Genomic DNA, 25,821 nt, shown 5'->3' on the forward strand with positions numbered 1-25,821 from the left:
TTCTCATGATGCAGTTACTATTGGACAATGTGGACTTTGTAAAGTTCACAGAGTTCAAATATCAGGTATTTGTCTTCAGAGAGAATGGGAAGAGAAGACAAGGGGGAGAAAAGTGGACAATAAGAAGGAACACCAATCAGGGTGCCAAACTGAATCAGGCAATAGGCAAACAGGAGCTCCTTGAGACAGAGTACAAATGGATAAAGGTCAGACAGTGACATTTCCTCTGAGGAAGGAGGGAACTATGGATGTGAAATATGGTATCCATGTTAAAATATGTTGACTCTAATGACTGGCTTTGTTTAAAGTTTTTCTACATTATAAGGAGGTATCAATTGTGTAGAGGTAGGCTTAAGGGGAAATGATATGTAAATAAGACAAAAGATTAAAAGAAATTTTTTTACATAGCTTTTTATTTACAAGACATACACATGGGTAATTTTTCAGCATTGACCCTTGCAAAACCTTCTGTTCCACCTTTTCCCCTCCTTTTCCCCACCCCATCCCCGAGATGGTAGACCAATACATGTTCAATATATTAAAGTATATGTTAAATGCAATATATGTATACATATTTATACAATTATCTTGCTGCACAAGAAAAATTGGATTTAGAAATAAGGTAAAAATAACCTGAGAAGGAAAACAAAAATGTAACGGACAATAATAGGAGTGGAAATGCTATGTTGTGGTTCATACTCATTTCCCATAGTTCTTTTGCTGGGTGTAGCTGATTCTCTTCATTATTGAACATTTGGAACTGATTTGATTCATCTCACTATTAAGGAGAGCCACATCCATCAGAATTGATCATCATAGTGTTGTTGCTTAAGTGTACAATGATCTCCTGGTTCTGCTCATTTCACTCAACATCAGTTTATGTAAGTCTCTCCAGGCTTTTCTGAGATCATCCTGCTGGTCATTTCTTACAGAACAATAATATTGTATAACATTCATATACCGCAATTTATTCAGCTATTCTCCAATTGATGGGCATCCATTCAATTTCCAGTTTCTGCCACAAACATTTTGGCACATACAGGTCCCTTTCCCTTCTTCAAGATCTCTTTGGGACATAAGCCCAGTAATAACACTGCTGGATCAAAGGGTATGCACAGTTTGATAACTTTTTGAATATAGTTCTAAATTGCTCTCCAGAATGGTTGGATGCATTCACAATTCCACTAACAATATATCAGTGTCCTAAGTTCCCACATCCCCTCCAACATTCAGCATTATCTTTTCCTGTCATTCTAGCCAATCTGAGAGGTATGTAGTGGTATCTCAGAGTTGTCTTGATTTGCATTTCTATGATCAATAATGATTTAGAGCATCTTTTCATATGGCTAGAAATAGTTTCAATTTCTTCATTTGAAAATTGTCTGTTCATATCCTTTGGCCATTTATCAATTGGAGAATGGCTTGATTTCTTACAAATTAGAGTCAATTCTCTATACATTTTGGAAATGAGGCCTTTATCAGAAGCTTTGACTGTAAAAATGTTTTCCCAGTTACTTCTTCCCTTCTAATCTTGTCTTCATTAGTTTTTTTATACAAAACCTTTTTAATTTGATATAATCATAATTTTCTATTTTGAGATCAATAATGATCTTTAGTTCTTCTCTGCTCACAAATTCCTTCCTCCTCCACAGTTCTGAGAGATAAACTATCCTATGTTCTTCTATAACCTCATTCTTTATGCCTAGATCATGAACTCATTTTGACCTTATCTTAGTGTATGGTGTTAAGTATGGGTCAATGCCTAGTTTCTGCCATAATAATTTCCAATTTTCCCAGCAATTTTTGTCAAACAGTGAATTCTTATCCCAAAAGCTGGGGTCAAAAAGAAAAATTTTTTAAAGTTTTTTAAGGCTTATTAATAAGAATTATTCAATGTCTCCTTGCTTTATACAACATTCATGTTCACAACTTGGTTGACTATCATGTTACATTTTCATGAACATCAAGTTGTCAAGATGAGAAATTCATACACTGCCAAATCAGTGCAAAAATTCCATCCACAACAAATTGTTATGATAATTGTACTTTGCATTTTTAAGTGGATTACTATTTACAAACTACTTTGCAATCTGCATAACAACACTGTGAAATCTACAAGACAAGTATTGTCTCATTTCATAGATTGGGGAACTGAAGTTCAGAGAGAAAAATTACTATAAAAAAGACTATAAAACTAATAATTGATAGAATTAGTAGTTTTAGTCCAATGACTCCAATGTTTCTTTGACATTTCATCATCAAAAATATTTTCCCATAATTCCTTCTTCCCATCTTTTAAACCATTATTTAAAATGTTGTGATTCTGCTCAAATATATGAAAAATTACTTCAAATTCAGTATTTTTTTCCAGTTTAATGAGTTTCTACCCATGGAGCATGCTTGAAGTTGCCCTTTACTGGTTCCAGTCAGCTGTAAGGGAGTAGTTCCTTCTGATCATGTGCAAGTCTGGTCTACAGAGAATGCACTTGGTGTGGAGGTGGAAGCACTGATGATTCAACGAATATTAAAAAGGGAAAAGTTCCCACTTCAGCATAAAGGAAGCTTTATGCTTGTAAATCATTTAAAGATAGTTTTGATTCATTTAGGACTGAGGAAAGGGATGGTTTTCGGTCTCCTCTATCCTGACCTTTTTATAGTACATATCTTAACTAACCTAGCCTTAGGCTGGATTTGATCCACTACTTTTGTGTTTTTCCCTGATTTTAGATTGATGAGTAGCTATGGCAATAAGGACATTCAAGCTATGAAGTGACTGTACATTCAAGAGGTTACAAAATTCTGTGTCCCATTAGATAAAAACTGGCAAGTCCTTGGCAAATAGTCCATCACTCTTAAAGTGGATAACTCAATAAGAAGATTGACCTAAGCCTGGCTTTTTTATCACCAGATACATAATATGTGTTTTTTGGACAGTGTAAAACTTAAATGAAATATAAAATGTCTAATTAGCAGTCTTATAAAATGCTTTTTTTTTTTCTGATGAGGTTTAAATATCAGTATCCTAGCTGATTATAATAGTAGTTATATGTTAGACTACTGAATCTTTCTTTAAATTTGTTTTTGCCAGATGCATACTATGCAGCATTCATAATTTATATTTAAAAAATGCTTCTCTCAAAAACAAATATAACCATAGGACATGCCATATGTAATTAACATGTACATTTTCCCTTTGGGAAAACCCTAGATATGAATTATAACTAAACTGTTAATATATTTCCCCCCAGATTGCTGGGATAGGAGTTAGTGAGCCAGAATATGAGAAGGGAAATTAATCTTTCTGAGACTAGGCTCCCTCAAGATGAACCTTATTCAAAACATCATGTCCAAAGCAGTGAGGTCCCTTGATGCAAAAGAGAGCAGCATAGTAGAAAACTCACTTGGAGCCCAGCAGAGATTCTTCAGTGTTATAGCAGCATAGTGAAATAGAACTCTGGTAGGTGCTTCTTCTAAGGAAAAATAATTGTTGGAGATCTTCAGGCCACAGAAAACCAATGCTGAAAAGGAAGAGAATATTTGTTGATGATTCTAAATATACTGGTTCAAATAGATATCTAAAAGACATCTGAAACAGATGGATTAGGACTTTAAGAAACCCAGTCATAAGGGACACTCTCCCATGATATTATTATTTAGAATGCAATCAAGTAGATGGTGAGGACCATAAAATCTTTAAGTCCTGGGCTGCTTCTACTTTTTGTCCCATGGCATCTTTGATTTACAGCTAAAGGGGATCTCAGAAGCAATCTAGTCTAATTTCCTCAACTTACAGATGAAGAAACTGGAGTTCATATAGATAAATCATCTGCCCAAAGCCATACAATTAGTATTATCGGCAAGATTAGAACCCAAGTCTTTTCATAGCACCATATTCCTCTAGCTTTCATATTAATCATCTTTTGATAAGGATTCATAGATGATTTATATAAATCAGGGGGGAAAAGGAATTATTGTTGATGAGCATTCTTCTTTGTTCTACTCTGAGTCAACTTTCCCTAAACAAATCAATTTCAGCACTAGAGAAATTCAGGTTTTTACCCATATAGAAATCCCATAATTAAATACCCTGGCTCTTAATTCCATTAGTAACACTCTTTCAACTGATACTACATGCTACAGCTGTCTCAAAAAAAAATGGGAATATTCCTCACTCCTCAAAACCCCTGAACATCTATTCTATTAATGGTCAGGTCTTCAGGACAGCTCTGTTTCCTTCTAAGCTTCCTTCCATGAGATGTAAAAATTGGCAATTTTCTATGCTCTGTTATTTAATGAACTATGATCAGTTTTCAAGTTGCAAATGATAAAATGTTACATTTAATAGACATTCCTTAAGGATAGGAAAATTGTAGCTAAAATCAGCAACTTCTTTGGGCAGTATAAGAATGCCTTCCTTGTTCTTAATGTCCTTGATTCTGTTCACTTCATCAGATACTTACTCTGATAGGTTTTGTTTCTAAATCAGCTTGGGAGGTTGGGAAAGGTTTATTTTAAATTTAGACCAGGCTTTTCACTTTCTGGTGAAAGAGTATTGTCCCCATATAGTTGTGGCCAGGTCTCACTGAGAGAGAAACATGACTTATACCTCTGATTTATTTATTCCTTATTTCATCATGTCATGCTCTCTGGGGCTTTAAAGTCCTTTAGATTTTGTGATCACCCTCATTTGTCTTGTTTTATACAGGGTTGTGTACCAGTTTATTGTCATTAAAACTGTTTAAATAAGTCTGTACTGTTTGGATACAGTGATTGATGAATCCTTCTATAGTCTTTCTCAACAATGAGGTAGAACCTAGAACCCAGAACAAGATACCAAATGCCTTTCCTCAAAAGAATGCTAGGAACCAAAACTGGGTAAAGAACTGGGAAAGAAAATTTTCTCTATGCCTTTACAGTCACCCATTCCTCTTCCCTAAACATTAAGGAACACTGATTACAAGAGTTAATAGGCACAAGATAGCAATAATTGGGAGAAAGCAAGAGCAACCAACACTAGTTTGTAAGGAAAAGAACAAAGATGAAGGAACTCTGTAGAATTTATTTATTTTCCTACCTACTATTTGAAATCTTTCACTACGTTTCTTGGAAAACTCTTACTAGCCATCTCAATAACTTCCCATCCCCCACCCCCCAGTCTCCTATATGCCTCTCTGTTTCAAAAATTCACACTTACATTAGTTGATCAGGTTAGGTTCACAGGACAAAATAGTCAATAACTTTAATAATCTAGTGTTTGACAAACCCAAAGATCCCAGCTTTTGGGATAAGAATTCACTGTTTGACAAAAACTGCTGGGAAATTTGGAAATTAATATGGCAGAAACTAGGCATTGACCCACACTTAATACCATACACTAAGATAAGGTCAAAGTGGGTTCATGATCATAAAAAATGAGATTATAAATAAATTAGAAGAACATAGAATAATTTACCTCTCAGACCTGTGGAGGAGGAAGGAATTTGTGACCAAAGAAGAACTAGAGATCATTATTGATCACAAAATAGAAAATTTTGATTATATCAAATTGAAAAGCTTTTGTACAAACAAAACTAATGCAGACAAGATTAGAAGGGAAACAATAAACTGGGAAAACATTTTTACAGTCAAAGGTTCTGATAAAGGCCTCAATTCCAAAATGTATAGAGAATTGACTTTAATTTATAAGAAATTAAGCCATTCTTCAATTGATAAATGGTCAAGGGATATGAACAGACAATTTTCAGATGAAGCAATTGAAACTATTTCTAGCCATATGAAAAGATGCTCCAAGTCATTATTAATCAGAGAAATGCAAATCAAGACAATTCTGAGCTACACACCTCTCAGATTGACTAGGATGACAAGAAAAGATCATGCAGAATGTTGGAGGGGATGTGGGAAAACTGGGACACATACATTGTTGGTGAAATTGTGAATATATCCAGCCATACTGGAGAGCAATTTGGAACTGTGCTCAAAAAGTTATCCCAAAGTTATCCCAAAGAGATCTTAATGAAGGGAAAGGGACCTGTATGTGCAAAAATTTTTGTGATGGCCCTTTTTGTAGTGGCTAGAAACTGGGAATTGAATGGATGCCCATCAATCGGAGAATGGCTGAATAAATTGTGGTATATGAATGTTATGGAATATTATTGTTCTGTAAGAAATAACCAGCAAGAGGATTTCAAAAAGGCCTGGAGAGACTTACATGAACTGATACTGAGTGAAATGAGCAGGACCAGGAGATCATTAAATACTTCAACAACAATACTATATGATGATCAATTCTGATGGACATGGCCATCTCCAGCAATGAGATGAACCAAATCAGTTCCATTTGTTCAATAATGAAGAGAACCAGCAAAAGAACTCTGGGAAATGAATGTGAACCACTACATAGCATTTTCAATCCCTTTGTTTTTGTCCACTTGCATTTTTGATTTCCTTCTCAGGTTAATTTTACATTATTTCAAAGTCTGATTCTTCTTGTGCAGCAAAATAACTGTATGGATATGTATACATATAGTGTATTTAACATGTACTTTAACATATTTAACATATATTGGTCTACCTGCCATCTGGGGGAGAGGGTGGGGAGAAAGAGGGGAAAAGTTGGAACAGAAGGTTTTGCAAGGGTCAATGCTGAAAAATTACCCATGCATATATATCTTGTAAATAAAAAGCTATAATTAAAAAAAATCCATACTTATTTCTCACATGGTCTGGACCTTTAATTTCAGATTTGAGATTTCCTGGTGAAGAAATTCTCTCTACTTCCTTTCAAGATGATGAGAGATTGCTGACTTGCTCAAAGGTCACACATATATATATATGAAAAGCAAAACTTAAACCCAGATCTTCTTAACACCAAGGCTGGATCTCTCCATTTACTATATTACTATGGACTTTCTCTTTCCTCCTACCTATGTTCAAAGAGAATTGTAGAGGAGAAACAGTAGGTTAAGGAAGTTATATTACTAACCTTAGTAAATTATGCGTTAGTACATAGGTCAGATTCCTTTGCATTCTTCACTGAAATGTTTAAAACAATAGTGGTGGTAAATAAAGAATATTTTAAATTATGTTGATTTCTGCTTTGGGAACTGAAGACTGTAGGTAGATATAAATTTTGATAGTCAAAAAGAGATAATTAAGGGACATACAGGAGATAGAATCATTTTTTAAAATCAAGATGTAATAATATCATCAGCTTTCCGGGATTTCTTGTTTCACTCTCTCATATATCACACTACATTTCAAAAACAGGCCTGTATTAGGCAAAGTTCACATTTATTTATTTATAACTCAAGTTATATATAAGTTAAAACTTTATGATAATGATTTCTAAAAAAAAAAAAAAGTCATTTCAAGAACTATCTATACATGTAGAGGTATCCTGATGAAATCTGCTTTTCCAGAAGATTTTATACAGAATAACACATTTTCACAATCATATAATTGACTAAACAGCATTTGACTCAGCAAAATAAACTGCACACTAAGAAGATTTCTCTCCTTAAACTAGGTGTTTCCCAAGAACTCTATTTCTGTGATGTTGCTCTGCTGGTCCAACCATTCCTCCAAAATGGTATGTGTAAAATGTATATAACTAAGAAAGTATTACAAGAAAGGAAGTTCTTCTGCCTGACTGTGAGGGGAAAGCTGTTTCAATAAATGTTATACTATACTATAATATTAATATATTAAAATCAATCCTATCTGTAATGTTCTTTTTGATTTTCTGGAGGTCTTGGGGGCAGCCTTCTTTTCAGTAGAGTAATCACCACAAGAATAGCCAGTATTAATGTCCAAAAGTCTTTATTGTCTCCTTCGCCTGGTTCTCAGCTAGCTTTCTCTAGGCCTTCAGAAGGGATTTGGTTTCAGTGGAGAAAATGCAGGAGGATAGGCCACCACGGTGGTGTGAGATGAAGTGAGTCTGAGTCCCAAGGGTTTGTGCTTCAGCCTCCAGCCACCACAAAAAAAAAAAAAAAAAAAAAATGGATGATGGAATGAATCTGTCTCTGCCTTCTTTGGCTGAGTTTGTCCCAGCTTATATGCTCTACTGAGTATAAACCAGTCATTATATCACTAGGAAACCATTATTTGTTGTAAGATTAAATCAATCATACTGTACTTAGGGAACTATTAAGCACCATGATAAACTAGATAACCATTGTGTCATCAATTCCATTGATTTAACATCTTGTAGTTCTGAGTTCTGGCCCATAACACCTATCCATGAAATTGCAAAAAATAGAAGCCTCTGAAATCATAGGGTCACAGGACCTCCTACCTCAGCTTCCATCATTTTCTCCAAACATAAAGACATCCATCTGAGATCTAGACAAATTTTCTAATTGTTCCTTTCTACATAGAATATGCCAAAATTTCTCAAGGAGTCCCTTTACTAAAAGCAATCCAATAAGAGATTCAGATAAACTTCCTCAGGATCCCTATACTAATTAGAACCCCAAAGTCCCTTCTGTGTTTACCTGTGACTGCAAGGCAATTCTACTTGAATTCCAAACTCACTGAATAATAGAACAAGTAGTCTCATTAAAAGCCTAATGAAAAACAATCTATTAAGTCCTGAGCAACTGTGAACCCAACAAATTCCATTTAGAACTTTGGGTTAATTACATAAGAGTTGCTGACAATGTTTATACTATGGACCTTTCAATTCTTAAAATATCTCAGCACAGCTGTCTGCACTACTGTCACAAATAAGGCAAGTATAATATTCTCTTTTCTAAATTATAATGTTCTCTGGGAGCAGGTTTCTTGGGGGGCTTCTGGAGGCAGCCTTCGTTTCAGTTCTGTGTAATAATCACCTAAATTCAGCCAGGAGTTAAAAGTTCAGTCCTTTATTGTTTCCTTTCCAAGTCTTGTGTCCTTCCTTGGGCCTGGTTAACTTTCTTAGAAGCCTATCTCTCTCCTTGGTTCCAAGAGCTCTTGCTGCTTGTCCTTTGCCTGTGCCAGCTTCAGCTTCTAGCTCTCTCTGAATCCAAAGCCTCCAGACAGCACAAAGGTGGAAAATACTGACTCCACCTCCCAGAGAGTGGGCTTGTGGCTTTCTGACTTGTGAATCTCCCAAAGTCCCTAGTGGGCTTGTCCTTTTGTGAATTCCTCCTTATATATGCTCTCTAAAGGTGTGGACTCTAAAGGTGTGAACTAAGTACATAAGCATTGTCTCTATCAATTCCAGTGACTTAGCACCTTGTTTCAACTTCTGGCCCATAACAGTGAAGCATTCTGTTTCTGATTAAAAGGAAGAAGAAGAATTGGGGGAAGAGAAGGAGAAGGAAAGGACATTTCTGTCTTCTATAGTATGGTGTACACCAGACATGTCAAACATGCCTTCCATGAGCCACAATATTCCCAAGTACTGCCTGAACCAGAATAAATATAGTTTCCATCTGATTTTAATGTATGTATATGTTAATAAAAAATGAAACAGATGAGCATATGTTGTTTTTTAAGTCAATAAATAGACCACAAGGAATCCTTACATTTGCTTTAATGGCTCCTGTTTCTCTATGAGCTTGATACCACTATAGACAAACTGCCAGGCACTAGTATTTTAGTGATATGAAATTCCTACTTGTTATATAAGGATGTGGAATCAGAAAAAGAACAAGCATTAATTAAGCACCTAGGAGGTACCAGGCACTGTGATAAGGTCTTTACAAATCTCATTTGATCCTTCCAACAACCCTGAGAGATAGTTGCTGATATTTTCCCTCTTTAACAGTTTGAGGAAACAAACAAACATTAAATAACTTTTCTAGGGTCACACAACTATTAAGTATCTAAGGCCAGATTTAAACTCAAATCTTCCTAATTCCAAAGCCAGTATTCTATCCACCATGCCACCTAGGTTCTCTACAGCAATATTCATACATTCATAATGTCTGGTCAATTACAGTCTGAAACCAAAAAGGAGAAAAATCTTGATATCTTCCCAGAGTAATGAATAAATTAAGAGTTTGGGGTGGAAAATCTTTTCAGTGGTGGCTTCCATTGTCAAGAACTCACTGTTTATTATAAATGAATTCCCCACAAAGCCATACAAGCCCCAAAAGGACAAGCCCAACTGTCTCACTCATGCTGACATGTGTCTCCAGAGCATAGAGATTGAGAAGGATTGCCTAATGCTATAGTTAAAAAACCTCCAGCAGTGTGCTTCCTCACAAGATTATCAGTTGAAAAGCAATTTCACTGGCAAACCTTAAGTAGTTTATAGAAAGAGGAAGTTAGTAAGAATAATTTTCACAAAAGAGCAGAATCAGGAGATCATTATATACTTCAACAACAATACTATATAATGATCAATTCTAATGAACGTGGCTCTCTTCAACAATGAGATGAACCAAATCAGTTCCATTTGTTCAATAATGAATAGAACCAGCTACACCCAGCAAAAGAACTCTGGGAAATGAGTGTGAACCACTACATAGCATTTCAAATCCCTCTGTTTTTGTCTGCTTGCATTTTTATTTCCTTCACAGGTTAATTGTACATTATTTCAAAGTCTGATTTTTTTGTGCAGCAAAATAGTTGTATGGATATGTATACATATGTTGTATTTAACATATACCTTAACATATTTAACATGTATTGGTCTACCTGCCATCTGGGGGAGGGGGTGGGAGGAAGGAGGGGAAAAATTGGAACAAAAGGTTTTGCGATTGTCAATGCTGAAAAATTACCCATGCATATAATAATAATAATAATAATAAAATAACAAAAAGTTATAATAAAAATAAAAATAATAATAAAATAAATGCCCCCCCCAAAAGAATAATTTTCACAGAACATCCACACAAAAAGTCTCTCATACTTACTCTCTCACAAGTATATACAGAATCTAATGGAAAGTGGGTTCAAGTTTAAGAGACATATGTGGTAGAGGCAATACACATACTGTTTCTTGGTTGTTGAAGGTCCTTTTCTCCTCTTTGTAGGTGCTCAACAATTTCCCCTTGGCCATGATGAAACTTTTTATCTAGTCTCTTGGCTATCTGTTCCTGCTTCCTGTGAAGACACTACATTAGAAAAATTTAGGGTGATGATGGGAAGATGAAAAGCCCTAAATCTTAAAGATCTTTGAAAGCTCATAAGATCTTCTTACAGCCAAGAGATAGAGGAACACTGAAATGTTTCCCTTCTTAGAGTTGGAACATTTTTCCCTCATTTAACTCAACTCCTCAACTCCTGGAATCCAAATCTCTATCAGACACATGAATAATTTAGGTTCTGAATTTGGTCTTCCATTTTATAGATAGGACACAGAAAATTACTCCAAAAACTTAAGAGAAAAAACTTTGATATACTGCCCTCAATTTACCAATACTTGCAACCATTTCTAATTTCATTTGCACAGATATTCCTTTCATAAGAGTAGGAGGGAATGTGCAACAGGAGAACTGTTCGGTTCTGCATACATATATTGTATCTAGGATATACTGTAACATATTTAACATGTATGAGACTGCTTGTCATCTAGGGGAGGGGGTGAAGGGAGGGAAGGGAAAAGTCAAAACAGAAGTGAGTGCAAAAGATAATGTTGTAAAAAATTACCCAGGCATATGTTCTGTCAATAAAAAGTTATTAAAAAAAAAGAGTAGGAGGGAAAAGTGGACTTTTATGACTGTTCATATTTTAGTTGTGTCCAATTCTTTGTTACCACATTTGAGATTTTCTTGGCAAAGATATCATAATGATTTGCTATTTCTCCCTCCAGTTCATTTTACAGATGAGGAACTGAGGCAAATACTGTTAAAGTGACTTGCAAAGGGTCAAACAGTTACTAAGTATATTTGAGGCTAGCTTTCAATTTATGAAGATGAGTCTTTCTGACTTCAAGTCTGGCATGATATCTATCCACTGTTTTACCTTAGATGTTTTGGCCATGAATCTCTTTGAACCTCATTCCTATGAGATAAACACACAGGCCCATTATTTAAGTCTTTCTAACTTGATAGGATCTATTAGACCTTTCACTTGATCTATTGTCAAGCTTGAAGAATCCAGGATTGTGTCTATGTCATTATGACACAAGTCTTTAGTGGGAGAATTCCAAGAATGGAAATTCCAAAAGAAACCATGGCTCAAGAAGATTAAGAAATCTTACAATAGGAGATGGAGCCAAGATAGTGGAGAGCAGACACACTCTAACCTGCTTTCAAACCAACAGCAGATTAAGCCTCTAAATTGGTTTTGAAGTCAAAGAATCCACAAATATTTGGAGTACAACACATTTCTAGAAGATACCTTGGAAGAATTTCAGAACAAGTCTGTTTTATTCAGGCAGGGGGACAGTCTGCTGAACCATGCCACAGCATAAAGAGACCAGGGCAAAAAGCTGGAGCAAAATCAGAACATTGTAGCTTCCACACACCTGGGAATCTTTGTGAGCCCCTTAGATCACTCTGTATTGGTTGCAAGCAGGTGGTTGGGCAGATTTGCTCTAGTATTTTCATCAGGAAAGTTTGAAAATCCATTTTTTAAGTGAATATCCATCTTTTCCCTATGAAAGATTATACTTAATTTTTCTTGGTAGTTAATTCCTAGTTGTAATCCAAGCTTCTTTTTGTTCCAGAATATCGTATTCCAAGCCCTCTGATGCTTTTCATGTTGAAGTGGTTAAGTCCTATGTAGCCCTGACTGTTGCTCCTTGATATTTGAATTGTTCCTTGCTGCTTGTAATATTTTTTCCTTTTTGGCTACAATATTCTTTGGAGTTTTCACTTTGGGATCTCTTTCAGAAGGTAATGGGTGGATTTTCAAATACTATTTTACCTTCTTCTAGGTTATCAGAACAGTTTTCCTTGATAATTCCTTAAAAGATACCATCCAAGCTCTTTTTCTTATCATAACTTTCAGGGAGTCCAACAATTCTTAAATTCTCTCTCCTGGATTTATTTTCCAGATAAGTTGTTTTTCCAATGAGGTATTTTATATTTTCTTATATTTTTTCATTCTTTTTATTTGTTTTCTTATTTTTGATGTCTTGTCCTTTCTTGCCCAATTCTAATTTTTAAGAAACGTCTTTCTTTGGTTAGATTCCAATTCTATTTTAAGGAGTTGTTTTTTTCAGTGGATTTTTTCCCCAATTTGACCAATTACATTTTTTAAGGAATTGTTTTAGTCAGTCAAAATTTTTTCTTTCTTTTTCCAAGATGATAACGCTTTCTTGTATAATTTTCATTTCTTTCCTCATTTTTTTCTACCCCTCTTATATGATTTTTGAAATCTTTTTTGAGCTATTCCAAGAGGACTTTTTGATCTTGTGACCAATTCATCTTTCCCTTTTAAGTTTGGCATATAGACATTTTGATATTTTGTTGTCCTCTTCTGAGTTTGGGTTTTAATCTTTCCTATCCCCATAGTAGCTTTGTATAGTCAGAGTTCTTTTCTGTTTTTTATTCATTATAAGCCTATTTCATGACTTTTAAAGTTAAATTCTGCTCCTGGGTACATAGAGGGCTATCCCAGGTTTAAGATGAGGACCAGAGTCTGTTCCCTGACTTTCTGTGCTGAAACTTTGGGTGCTAGTAGTTTGTCCACTGTCCTGAGGACAGTGTCTTAGAAGTACCTATTGTACTGGGGTTTCCCAGTTTGCCTTCTCTGATGAGTTTTGAGACTTCACAGCTGACTTGCTATGCCATTTACTTGCTATACCAGGACCAAGGGGTCTCAGTTGTTGATCTATGCTGTAGAATAAACCCTTCCCACTGATTTGTTTGGATACTGCTTTCAAGGGGCTATTCTGCCCTTTCCCCAAATAAGACATATCTTTTCTGAAGTCATTTTAAAATTGTTTCATCCCTCCTTGTTGTGGGTTCTACCATTCTAAAATCTGCTTAGAAGCTTGATTTAAAATTGTTTTAAATTTGATTTAAAATTTCCAAAGAAAACTGGATAGCACCCAGGTAATTCCCTGGCTTTTCTCTGCCATATTATATCTAAAGGACATTGTTGATGGGGAGTGAGATTGTCCAAATCAATATTCCTTTCACTACTGGGTGAGAGATCCCACACAAATAGAGAACCTTAAAAAGAATCTAATATAAGGTGAGTTCAGGCCTTTTGTGTTCTAATTTGACAGATTTGGGGGAATAGGAATAGATCCTTTTATCTATATTACCCTAAATGGGGTGATATGAGAATAGATAAATCTCTTTTACCAAGACTGAGTAATCAGTGTCTCATCTCCCAAACCCTCATTAGGATAGCTCCGCCTCTCATTACCATATTCGTTCTCTTTAATTATGAACCAATTAAAGTGGATTGCCACCCTCAGGAGCATGTGCTCTTGCAATGGCATATAAGCACTGAATGGGCTCCATGAGGGGTCCTTGGGATTCAAGAATGATACTGACTTCTTTTATTAATTATTCCTTGCATGATTAAGAAAATGATTACCCAGAAACTGTATATCTGGAACTTTTTATTCATCACAGCTTGAACTTCTGGCTTCCAGCAAATTCTCTGTAGCATTACGTTATCCAAGAAGACATGATATATCTTCCTCTCTTGATATATAGATAATGATTATATAATGTAGATGAGTGTCCATGTTTTAGGCAACTAAGAAGATAATATCATCCCTACATTGACAAAAGACGTTTCTTCATCCAGGATTTCCTTATTCCAATGAAATCACAACATTAAAAAGCAGCCAAAATCTGATTAATTATAAGTCAGCCTTATTCCCAAAAGAACAGATGATGAAACACACTTCCTTCCTCCCAGCAAAGAGGTAGGAGAGTAAGGATACAGAATATTGCATATGTTGGCATAAGTAGTCACTGTTTATTGATTTTAATTATTGCTTTTACAAGGCAGAATTCTGTGTGTGTGTGTGTGTAGATTAAGACATAAATAAAACTAGAAATACAACAGAAAGAAAAGAAGGGAGGGAAGGAAGAAGGAAAAGAAGGAAGAGGGAAAGAAAGGAGGGAAGGAGAGAAGAAACCAGTTTTTCTCCCCAGAAACTTCTCTGAGATCAGATGGTAAAAGAATATTTACAAAAGATAAAAGAAGGGGTAGCTAGGTGGTGTAGTGGATAGAACACCAGCCCTGAAGTCAGGAGGACCTGAGTTCAAATCTGGTCTCAGACACTTAACACTTCCTAGCTATGTGAGCCTGGGCAAGTCACTTAACCCCCAATTGCCTAAGAAAAAAAAAAAAAAAAAAACAAGAAGCAGCATCTTACTAGAAAAACACCACCACAGTGATACATACAAAAGACCAGTCAGTGCCAGGAAAGGCAAAGTCTAGAAGGCTTGAGGTTTTTAAAAGTGGTCTACTTTTTTCCCTACCTATGTTTGGAGAAAGATGAACAAGGAATTCACAGGGCAATGGCTTGGCAGAGAGGGTATAATCTGTTTTTAAGAAATCAATTACAAATATAATGAATGGAAGACAAGGGACTTGGCAATAATTCCCATGGAAAAGACTTGCAAGTTCAAGTTTGCCACAAGTTCAAGAGGAGCCAAGAATGTGATATAGCTGCTAAAAAACTTAATGCAAGCAAAGATCATTATGTTACTGCTGCTACAGATAGCTGAAGTATAGAAAAGTTTTTCAAAGCATATCACAGATACAATTGGATCAGATTTAGAATTGAAAAAGACTTTGGATATCAATTTATTTAAATTTTTATTTTATTGGTTGGGATGCTGAGGCTAAGAAAGGTAATATATATATATTTCCCCTGAGGCAACTGGGGTTAAGTGACTTGCCCAGGATCACACAACTAGGAAGTGTTAAGTGTTTGAGGTTAGATTTGAACTCAGGTCCTCCTGACTTCAGGGCTGGTGCTCTATCCACTGCACCACCTAGCTGCTTCTGTTAAAATAACTTTTTATGGATTTTTTTTTTTTTTTTTGGTCAGAAAACGTCTGGAATACCTTCTCTATTTTGAGGATACCAACAAATGTGGGTGTACAGAGAGACTGAGGAATTTGGAAATTATTATGAGGGATGAGAAACAAGATGAGAAAAGGGATAAGAAAAGAACAAGCATATATTAAGTTCTTACTATATGCCAGACATTATGCTAAGTGCTTTGTAAATATCTCATTTAATATTTGTTTGAAAACACTTTAAATTTAGCTAGATGAGAGAAACTTGAAGAAGACACCTGGTTGGTGTATTTCCATATCTGAAGGGTTTTCATTCAATCATACTGTGTATCAGACTCTATACCAGATATGAACGTTATGGAATATTATTGTTCTGTAAGGAATGACCAGCAGGATGAATACAGAGAGGACTGGTGAGACTTACATGAACTGATGCTAAGTGAAATGAGCAGAACCAGGAGATCATTATATACCTCAACAACGATATTGTTTGAGGATGTATTCTGATGGAAGTGGATCTCTTCGATAAAGAGAGCTAATTCAGTTTCAATTGATCAAGAATTTACAGAAGCAGCTACACCCAAAGAAAGAACACTGGGGAATGAATATAAACTGCTTGTATTTTTGTTTTTCTTCCCGGGTTATTTATACCCTCTGAATCCAATTCTCCCTGTGCAACAAGAAAACTGTTCAGTTCTGCACACATATATTGTATCTAGGATATATTGTAACCTATTCAACATGTAAAGGACTGCTTGTCATCTGGGGGAGGGGGTGGAGAGAGGGAGGAGAAAAATAGGAACACAAGTGAGTGCAAGGGATAATGCTGTAAAAAATTACCCTGGCATGGGTTCTGTCAATAGAAAGTTATTAAAAAAAAAAAAAGACTCTATACCAGAGCAAAATACAAAGACAAAAGAATGGAACACTGTAATCTCAAAAGGTATTAAATTTCTACATTCAAGGTTCTGTGCTGGGGAGATACACTGGGAAATAATGTTTAGTCTTAGGCTTCAAGTGGCTTAAAATGCAATAAATATATTATTTGTTGGCTCTGAAAGATAAAACTTGGATCAATGAGTTGAATCTTTGTGGAAGCAGATTTTAGCTAGCTTTTAGAGAATTAGAAAATTTTATATTACCTATTTAATGATTTCCACATCTAATATCTATGTAAAAATAACTCCTGTAGCTTAGACTGAATTTATTTCAGTTTATTCAAGTCAACAAGTATTTTAGGATCTCTCCATATTACCTGATGATTATATTGGAGCTGCTTACACTAGACACTCACTGCCCTTCTGTCGGATTATAAAACTTGTATTCTCCCCAGTTGTAATCCCTTTCTCCCATCAGATTGCTTTTTGGCTGATTGATCATACTAGAGTATTGAACTTCTAAAGACTCTCTGGGTATTACCTTGGCTGCCATCATGCCCCACCTGTTTTTTGCCTGGGGTCCTGGAGCTTAGCCCCACCTCTCTTTTCCCTTTTTCTACCTCTTTTTCTCTTTGTCCCCAGTTTATATGCTCTATTATTATTACATTATTACAGTATACTGAGTATAAACCAATCATTATATCACTAGGAAACCATTATTTATTGTAAGATTAAATCAATCATACTGAAGTGGACATTCTAATGTCCACTGGGGCCCTGGAGGTGGGCCCCTGTTTCCCATTTCCCTGAGTCAATCTATATTTTGATACCCAATGGAAACTTCTGTTGCATTTTGGACATGGGATGTGGGATCTTGTTCTCCCACCCTGTCTTCTCACTCTATCTCTATGCCAACATTGAGCTTTCAGATGCCCTACTTTACCACATTGAAAACATTGATGAGTCTCTCTGGAAATCCCTTGCCAAAAGGAACCCTGTATTCCCATGTTCTGCATCATAGCTTGGGTATAAAAGGCATTTGTGCCCACTGTGGCACAGCATCTTATGATCTCCTCTAGAAGAGCACCCGTGTGTAGTCCTAGTATAATTCTTCTACAAACCTCATTAGAATTTTCTTTAGCAAGTTGTTTTATCAATAATGCTGTTGCTACATTTTTACCAATAGTTTGTATGACAGCTGTGTGCAGATGTCTCACCAAATCAGCAAAGGGTTCATTTGGACCTTGCTCTATTTCCATGAAGGCTTCCCCTCTATCTTGTTTTCCTGGGAGGGTGCCCCATGCTTTGATAGCAGCAGCAATTTGCTCATATGCTATCAAAGGGCAATTAATATGTGTTAAACTGTCTGCATACTGACCCATACCTGCTAGTTGATCAAAGGTGATTGGTATATTAATTCCAATTTGCCTATTTCATCGGTCTTATATTCTACAGAGTTCACTATACTCAGAAAGCCACAATAAGTTTTGTCCAGGTTCTAAACATATCCTTGCTATAGATTTCCAATCACTAGCAAGGGGACGTATACTCTAATGTTCTAAAAGTCCACTGATCTGCTCCCAAGTTACAATCAAATCTTGGTTTTTTATCAGTTTAACTATGCACTCTACACACTTCCCTTGGGGTAGGGAAGGCTGTTTTCTAAGCATTTGTCCCATTTCAGTTGAAACACTAGTTTAGCCCTTAACAAAGTTTCCTGCTTGTCTATTTTTGTACTTACCCTATTTCTTAATCCTGGATTTTTCTTCTTTTTCTATTTGTTAATACTACACTGACATGTGAGAGATAACAATACATGTCACTGTACTCTGTATTTTCTTCCTTTACTTTGTTTCAAATAACAACCTCTTTTATCCCCTTAAAACATATCTTCTTTATTCCTATTTATTACTCTCTTTCCATTTCTTGAGCTCTAGGAACAAAACTCACTTAAATAGTGTACCTACCCTCCAAATTTAGAAATTGAAATATTAACATTATTTTAGAAATCTCTTTATCCTTTTCCCTCAATTCCCAGTCCCAGAGTTATAATTAGGAATTTTAATCCTACAAGTACCAAAAACCATGCCCCAAAATACTAAAAGCATCCTTCACTGAAGTAAGGGGAGACACACTGTCCTATAGGGGGAGACTGAGATTCGCTCCAAGACAACAAAAGGCACCTTTCCTATTTTAAGTCATTAAACTTGCTCTGCTATTCAATTCTCACCCTTGGTATCTAAGGAGGCTCTTTCCTGGGAGAGATAGATGACTGGTGATAATCCTCATAGCAAAAGCAAAGATATTTGGAGGGAAGGTACTGAAAGAAGACATCTCAAAGAAACCTTCAAAATCAAAACAATATGTAAGAGCTGGAAAGAATCTTAGGGACAGAGTCCACTATTGCTTCTATTTTATAGAGGAGGGGAAAAAAAAACAGATTCCAGAAAAGAAACTTAAGTAATTTTAAAAGATTCCATTTTTAAAAATTATCAGTGAATACCTGTTTTTAATTATTATTAAACAATTTAACATTCTTTAACATAAACACTCTTGTTCAGATCTTCCTTCTGTCTTTTTGACTATTACTATAATAACCTTTCAACTTCTAGTTTCTTTGGGCTCTGATCCATCAATATGTTCATGCCAGCATAAACATCCTGGTATAGAGACCTGACTAAAACATATTCTCAGCTACCTATTATCACAGTAATAAAACTCAAATCCTTAGAGATCTAGTCCAACCTCCAAATTTTATAGGTACCAATTTTACAAAGATCTAAAAAACAAATTTACACAGAACTCTTAAATGAAAAAATGTTTTGCATTAATGCTAACCATTCCAGAGGTTAACACAATGTAACGTCAAACCAAAGAATTAAGGTCTCAGGTAGGCTTTCTATTGGAGAGTTATAATGTGACAATTTTTCTAATTTTCCTCAAATTACAACATTGGACTGACTATGACCTCTCCACAGGCTTTGCTGCTATAAGTATCAAGAAGAACGAAAGTCAAGGATGAGAGGGATGAAAAAATGTTCAGTAGACAAAGCTTATATGAACATGTTTGGAATTTTCATCATGTCCTACCTTTCATGACCCCATTAGGGGTTTTCTTGACAAAAATAATGGAGTGATTTGCTATTTCTTTCTCCAGCTCATTTTACAGAAGAGGAAACTGAAGCAAACAAGGTTAAGTGACTTGCCCAGAGTCACATAGCTTATAAGTGTGTGAGGCCAGATTTGAACTTAAGGAGGGGAATTCCAGGCCTGACACTCTATCCACTGAGCCATCTAGCTGTCTTAATCTGTGTTTCCTAGATCATATTTAGAATTGTGAAATGGACTTTCGATGTCTTTTACTCATGACTTATTATTTTATCGATGAGTACAATGGGATCCTAAGAAATTAATTAAGTTCGGAATACAGATTTAGAACTAGTAGAAGAAATGCAATACCTAATGTGCTAGGTTTGGAGTCGGGAAAAAAATGAGCTTCATATTCTGACCCAGACACTTAGTAATCATGTAACCCAGGCAAGTCATGCTTCTCTCAGTCTCAGGTTTCTCGATTATAAAGTGGAAATAATAACCCTATCTCACAGGGTTGTGAAGATCAAGGTGACAGAGTGAATGGAATACCAGATGTGGAGTCATGAAGATTCTTCTTCCCGAGTTCAAATTCAGCATCAGATAACTTACTAGATGTGTAACACTAGTCACTTAACCTTGTCTGTCTCAGTTTACTCATCTGTAAAACGAACTAGAGAAGGAAATGGCAAACCACTCCAATATTTTTGCCAAGAAAATGCTAAATGGGGTTGTTGTAAAGATCCAAAAAAAGAGATACATCAAGAACTTGGCAAATCTCTAAGTTCTATGTAAATGCTACCTATCATTATTATTATTGTTGTTGTTGTTGTTGTTGTTGTTAATTTTTATTGATAAGGTCCGGAGAATATCAATGAGGAACTAAGGTCACACAGCTGCTAAGTGACAGAGCCAAGATTTCAGATGAGGACCTCTGATTCCAAATAACAACTCTGAATTACTTTTATTATCACTTTTGATTTCCTAAAAATTATCCTATGAGACATAGTTAGGAAATTCCTGTTTTAGAGTAGAGGAACAGAAGACAAGATCATAAACTAGGACTAATTATACAGTGTACTTTGCCCTAGTTTTTAAAAGTCTTGGAAACTTGCAGTTGCTCATTGTGCTTGTACAGTTTATTTACTATAGGAAGGAGTGCATAGCTCTAACTCTGAACTATATAATAAAAATAATAATAGCAACAGCTGAGAAGTTCCAATATTATTGGATTTAAGCCTTCATACTGACCAGTTCAAAAACCTGAAGGGCAGGATTGGGAAGAATGCTTGCCAACAATAATTAAGGGCTTTATCCAAAGGAAATACAAAGCAGACTTCTTAACTTTAACAGTCTTTTACAAATAAGCATCCTTCCTTTGAAGATTGAGTAATTTGAGGATGTGCAGAACTGTTGCTATACAAACTAATCTGTTACTGTTTAGGACCTCATTGATAACATGGTCAACTTTTTGCTCCTATCCATAGCTATCATCCCTACCTTGTGGGAATGGAACATTACAACAGGTTGGCTCAATGCATAGAGGACCAGTCTTAATAACTTTACTCTGTGGACTTTTTTCCTTTGAAAAGGCAGTTATGTTTTACAGTGAATAGAGTGCTAAACCTGGAATCAGGAAGATTAATCTTCCTAAGTTCAAATCTGGCTTCAGATACTAGTTGTATGACTCTGGACATGTCACTTAACTCTGCTTGCCTCAGTTTCCTTATTTCTAAAATGAGGTGGAAAGTGAAATGGCAAATCACTCTAGTACTTTTGTCAATAAAACCTCAAATGGGATAACTGACTGACTGAAAAATAACTGAGCAATAAGAAGTCTGTATCCCAGTTAGGTTCTTTTTTTTTTGTTTATCTGCCCCACTACTTACAAACCATTGCTGTTTGTTTATACAATTAATTACCAGATGGAGCAATGGACCTGGTGCAGATAAGACCAGGGTTCAAATCTGACATCAGACATATACCAGTTATATGATGCTGGGCAAATTATTTAACCTATCCAGGATCAGTTTCCAGAATCGTAAAATGGTAATAAAAGGATTGTTGCATAAATCAAATGAAATACATTTGTAGTTAAGTATAAGTATTTAAAACGGTGTCAAACATGTTAGGTACTTAATAAATAATTATTTACTCTGTTCCTTCATTTTTGGCATCACTGAACTATTCACCATCACCTATTCTCAACACTTCCTGTCCCATCCTGATTAAGGGACAAGATTTAAATCTCCTCACTGAAATCCAAGTCATTTGCTAGTGAGGCCATCACCTTTTTTATATTATTATTTTTATTTTGAAAAAAATTTCTTTACATTATCCCTTGCACTCACTTCTGTTCCGACTTTATCCCTCCCTCCCTCCCTCCACCCCCTCCTCCACTTGGTAAGCAGTCTTATACATGTTAAATATATCACAGCATATCCTAGATACAATATATGTGTGCAGAGCAGAACAGTTCTCTTGTTGCACAGGAAGAATTGGATTCAGAAGGTAAAAATAACCTGGGAAGAAAGACAAAAATGTAAACAGTTTACATTCATTTCCCAGTGTTCTTTCTTTGTGTGTAGCTGCTTCTGTCCATCACTGATCAATTGAAACTGAGTTAAATCTTTTCTTTGTCGAAGAAATCCACTTCCATCAGAATACATCTTCATACAGTATCATTGTTGAGGTATATAATGATCTCCTGGTTCTGCTCATTTCACATGTAAGTCTCACCAAGACTCTCTGTGTTCATCCTGCTGGTCATTTCTTACAGAACAATAATATTCCATAACATTCATATACCACAATTTATCCAACCATTCTCCAGTTGATGAGCATCCATTCATTTTCCAGTTTCTAGCCACTACAAACAGGGCTGCCACAAACATTTTGGCACCTACAGGTCCCTTTCCCTTTTTTAGTATCTCTTTGGGATATAAGCCCAGTAGTAGCACTGCTGGATCAAAGGGTATGCACAGTTTGATAACTTTTGGGGCATAATTCCAGATTGCTCTCCAGAATGGTTGAATTTGCTCACAACTGCACCAACAATGCATCAATGTCCCAGTTTTCCTGCATCCCCTCCAACATTCATCATCATTTTTTCCTGTCATCTTAGCCAATCTGACAGATATGTAGTAGTATCTCAGAGTTATCTTAATTTGCATTTCTCTGATCGATGTGATTTGGAACATTCTTTCATATGAATGGAAATAGTTTCAATTTCATCATCTGAAAATTGTCTGTTCATATCTTTTGACCATTTATCAATTGGAGAATGGCTTCATTTCTTGTAAATTAGAGTCAATTCTCTATATATTTTGGAAAAGAGTTTCTTTATCAGAATCTTTAACTGGGAAAATGTTTTCCCAGTTTGTTGCTTCCCTTCTAATCTTATAAACCTTCTAACTTGTAAAGGCTTATAAGAACTGATACAAAACAAAGTGAGCAGAACCAGGAGAACATTTGTACAAAATATTGGCAATACTGTGCCATGATCAACTATGATAGACTTAATTCTTCTTAGCAATATATTGACCCAAGATAAGTCCAAAGGATTCATGATGAAAATGCTATCTACATCCAGAGGAAGAACTAATGGAGTGTGAATGAAGATCAAATATTATTTTCACTTTATTTTATTGTGGTTCTTTTGGTCTGTTTCTTGTTTCACAATATGACAAATATGAAAATGTTTTACATGATTGCATATACATAACCTGCATTAAATTGCTTATTGTCTTAGAGAGAAGATGATAAGGGAGGGAGAGAGGAAAAGAATGTTTAAAATTGTCTTAACTTGTAATTGGAGAAAAATAAGATTAAAAAAAAAAAAGAAATCACAGGTTCAAATACCATCCTCTCCTCTACCCTTCCAAATATGCATCTGCTCTCCTATCAGTCTATAAACTACATGAAGCCAAATTTCATGTGTTAGCTAAATTCTTTATCTTCTCCAATGGATAGCAAAGTGGTCTACACACAGTAGACATTACTAAGTGCTGAAACTCTGGCACATGAAAGAAAAACATTTCACTCCCATGTAAGTGATTTCTTTGAATTAACTTTTTGAATAAGTGGCATAAATGCTAGTTCTATATTCCAAAGAGATCAAATAAAAATATTTATAGCAACTCTTTTGTAGTATAAAAACCTTGAAAATAAAAGGGATATTCTTCAAATGGGGAAATGACAACAAATTGTGCTACATGAATGTGTTGGAAAACTACTGTGCTTTAAGAAGTGATAAAAGGGAAAGTTTCAGTGCAACCTGAGGAAATCTATATGAACTAAAGCTTAGCAATGTGAGCAGAACAAGAAGAATAATTCATTCAGTAGCAACTCTGTAAAAGTAAAGACATTTAAAAATTCAGATCAACACAACAACCAACTATGATTCTAAAAAGGCTGATGAAGAAGTATGCTATATCTGCTTCTTGCCAGTGCAGTGATGGACTAATTATGCAAAAAGAAGAGCCTATTTTTTGGAGATGGTCACTATGAGAATTTGTTTTGCTTACCTAAGCATATTTGATACAAAGCTTTTCTTTTCATTTTTTTTTTAACCAATAGCAATGGAAGTATGAGAAGAGCAAAAAAAGGAACAAATCTGATTTTTGTTTTATAATTGACAAAATTTTAACCAAAAAAAAAAAAGCAAATGAAAGTAGCTCCCTCACCCAAAAATGATGTATATTAAGAATATAGGAAGGCATGGGAAGACATAGGAACTGACATAAAGGGAAATGAGGAAAAACAATATACACAATGATTATTGTTGGAATCCTTACTAACTGCTAAGTAATTAGAGTTGATCTAATCTTACAAGAAGTTGTTTTGGCCAGAACCTGAAACAAGGTACTAAGTAGAACTAATTAAGACAAGGCTTGTGTTCACACCTTTACTCATTGGAGTTCAATGAGTTCATACCTCCCTTGAAGCTCTTTGGGAGCATAAATAGAGCTTCAATGGGCCAGTCAAGGAAGTTCTTCAGAGGAAGACGCTACAAGTCGAGATTTCGCCAGAATGACATGAAGAGTAGAGCTGGCTGGAGGCTGAAGAAAGCAGAGGCAGAGGCTGAAGGACAGAACCTTTGGATTTGGAGACATCCGAAGGGCTCCAAGCCTCTAAACCGGCTGCGCTCTGAGAAGAACAAACTCCAACATTTGAACTCTAACATTTGGCGCCCAAGCGTGGGAACCAAGGACCCTACTTTCACTGAAGAAGTCTCCAGTGACCAGGAACTGAGTGAGTACAACCTTTTTTGGCTGAAATGGGACAGATCCTAGGTAAAGATTCTCCATCCCCCACCCCAACCCCCCCAACCCCAGACCCACCCAGGAGTGGTGCTATAGAAAGCCTGCTTAAGCTGATAGAAGATCAAGGGCTACTTGTAACTTGGGGACAGACAGCTAGACTTCTGGCTACATTAAAACGCACCTCCCCTTGGTTCTTAGAGGAAAAGCAAATCTCTCTAAAAAACTGGGCATTGGTTGGTCAACAGATCTCTGCATATAACAATGAAAACGGTCCTCTTTCAGTTTCCATTGCAGTGTTCTATTTATACAATACAATACAGATGGCCTTAAAATACCGGGATAGCCAAAGGGGGAAGCCTGAGATAAAGGAGGAAGACAAAGAACAGATTAATGGCCATATCCCCACAGGGCAGGGAGAATTAAGTGAGGCTCAAGGGTGGGGTGAATCTGAGGCAGCCTCAGCCCCACCTGAGGAGCAGGTAATTGACTCTCCTTCATCAACTCCACCCTCCGGGATGGAGGGAGGAGGGGTAGTGGGGGGGGGCAGTGACAGCACCAGCACTTCCCCCCCAGCATCTAGCACCTTCCCCCCCAGCATCCAGCACCTCCCCCCCAGTATCCAGCACCTCCTCCCCAGCATCCAGCACCTCCCCCCCCCCCGGCATCCAGCACCTCCCCCCCAGCATCCAGCTGCTCCTTTGAGTAGATTGCAAAAGG

General features: G+C 36.1%; 1 long non-coding RNA gene across 1 annotated transcript; it reads right to left on the reverse strand.

Annotated features, from left to right (window-relative positions):
* Positions 1 to 2,318: 2,318 nt before the first annotated feature.
* On the reverse strand, positions 2,319 to 11,986 carry LOC127557840 (uncharacterized). Its single transcript, XR_007952643.1, has 3 exons — positions 11,896 to 11,986; positions 10,925 to 11,045; positions 2,319 to 3,518 (listed from the first exon to the last, which is right to left on the reverse strand). It is a non-coding gene; the product is annotated as an uncharacterized LOC127557840 (long non-coding RNA).
* Positions 11,987 to 25,821: the final 13,835 nt, after the last annotated feature.

Source organism: Antechinus flavipes, chromosome 3 (genome assembly GCF_016432865.1).
Source record: "Antechinus flavipes isolate AdamAnt ecotype Samford, QLD, Australia chromosome 3, AdamAnt_v2, whole genome shotgun sequence".
NCBI lineage: Eukaryota > Metazoa > Chordata > Mammalia > Dasyuromorphia > Dasyuridae > Antechinus > Antechinus flavipes.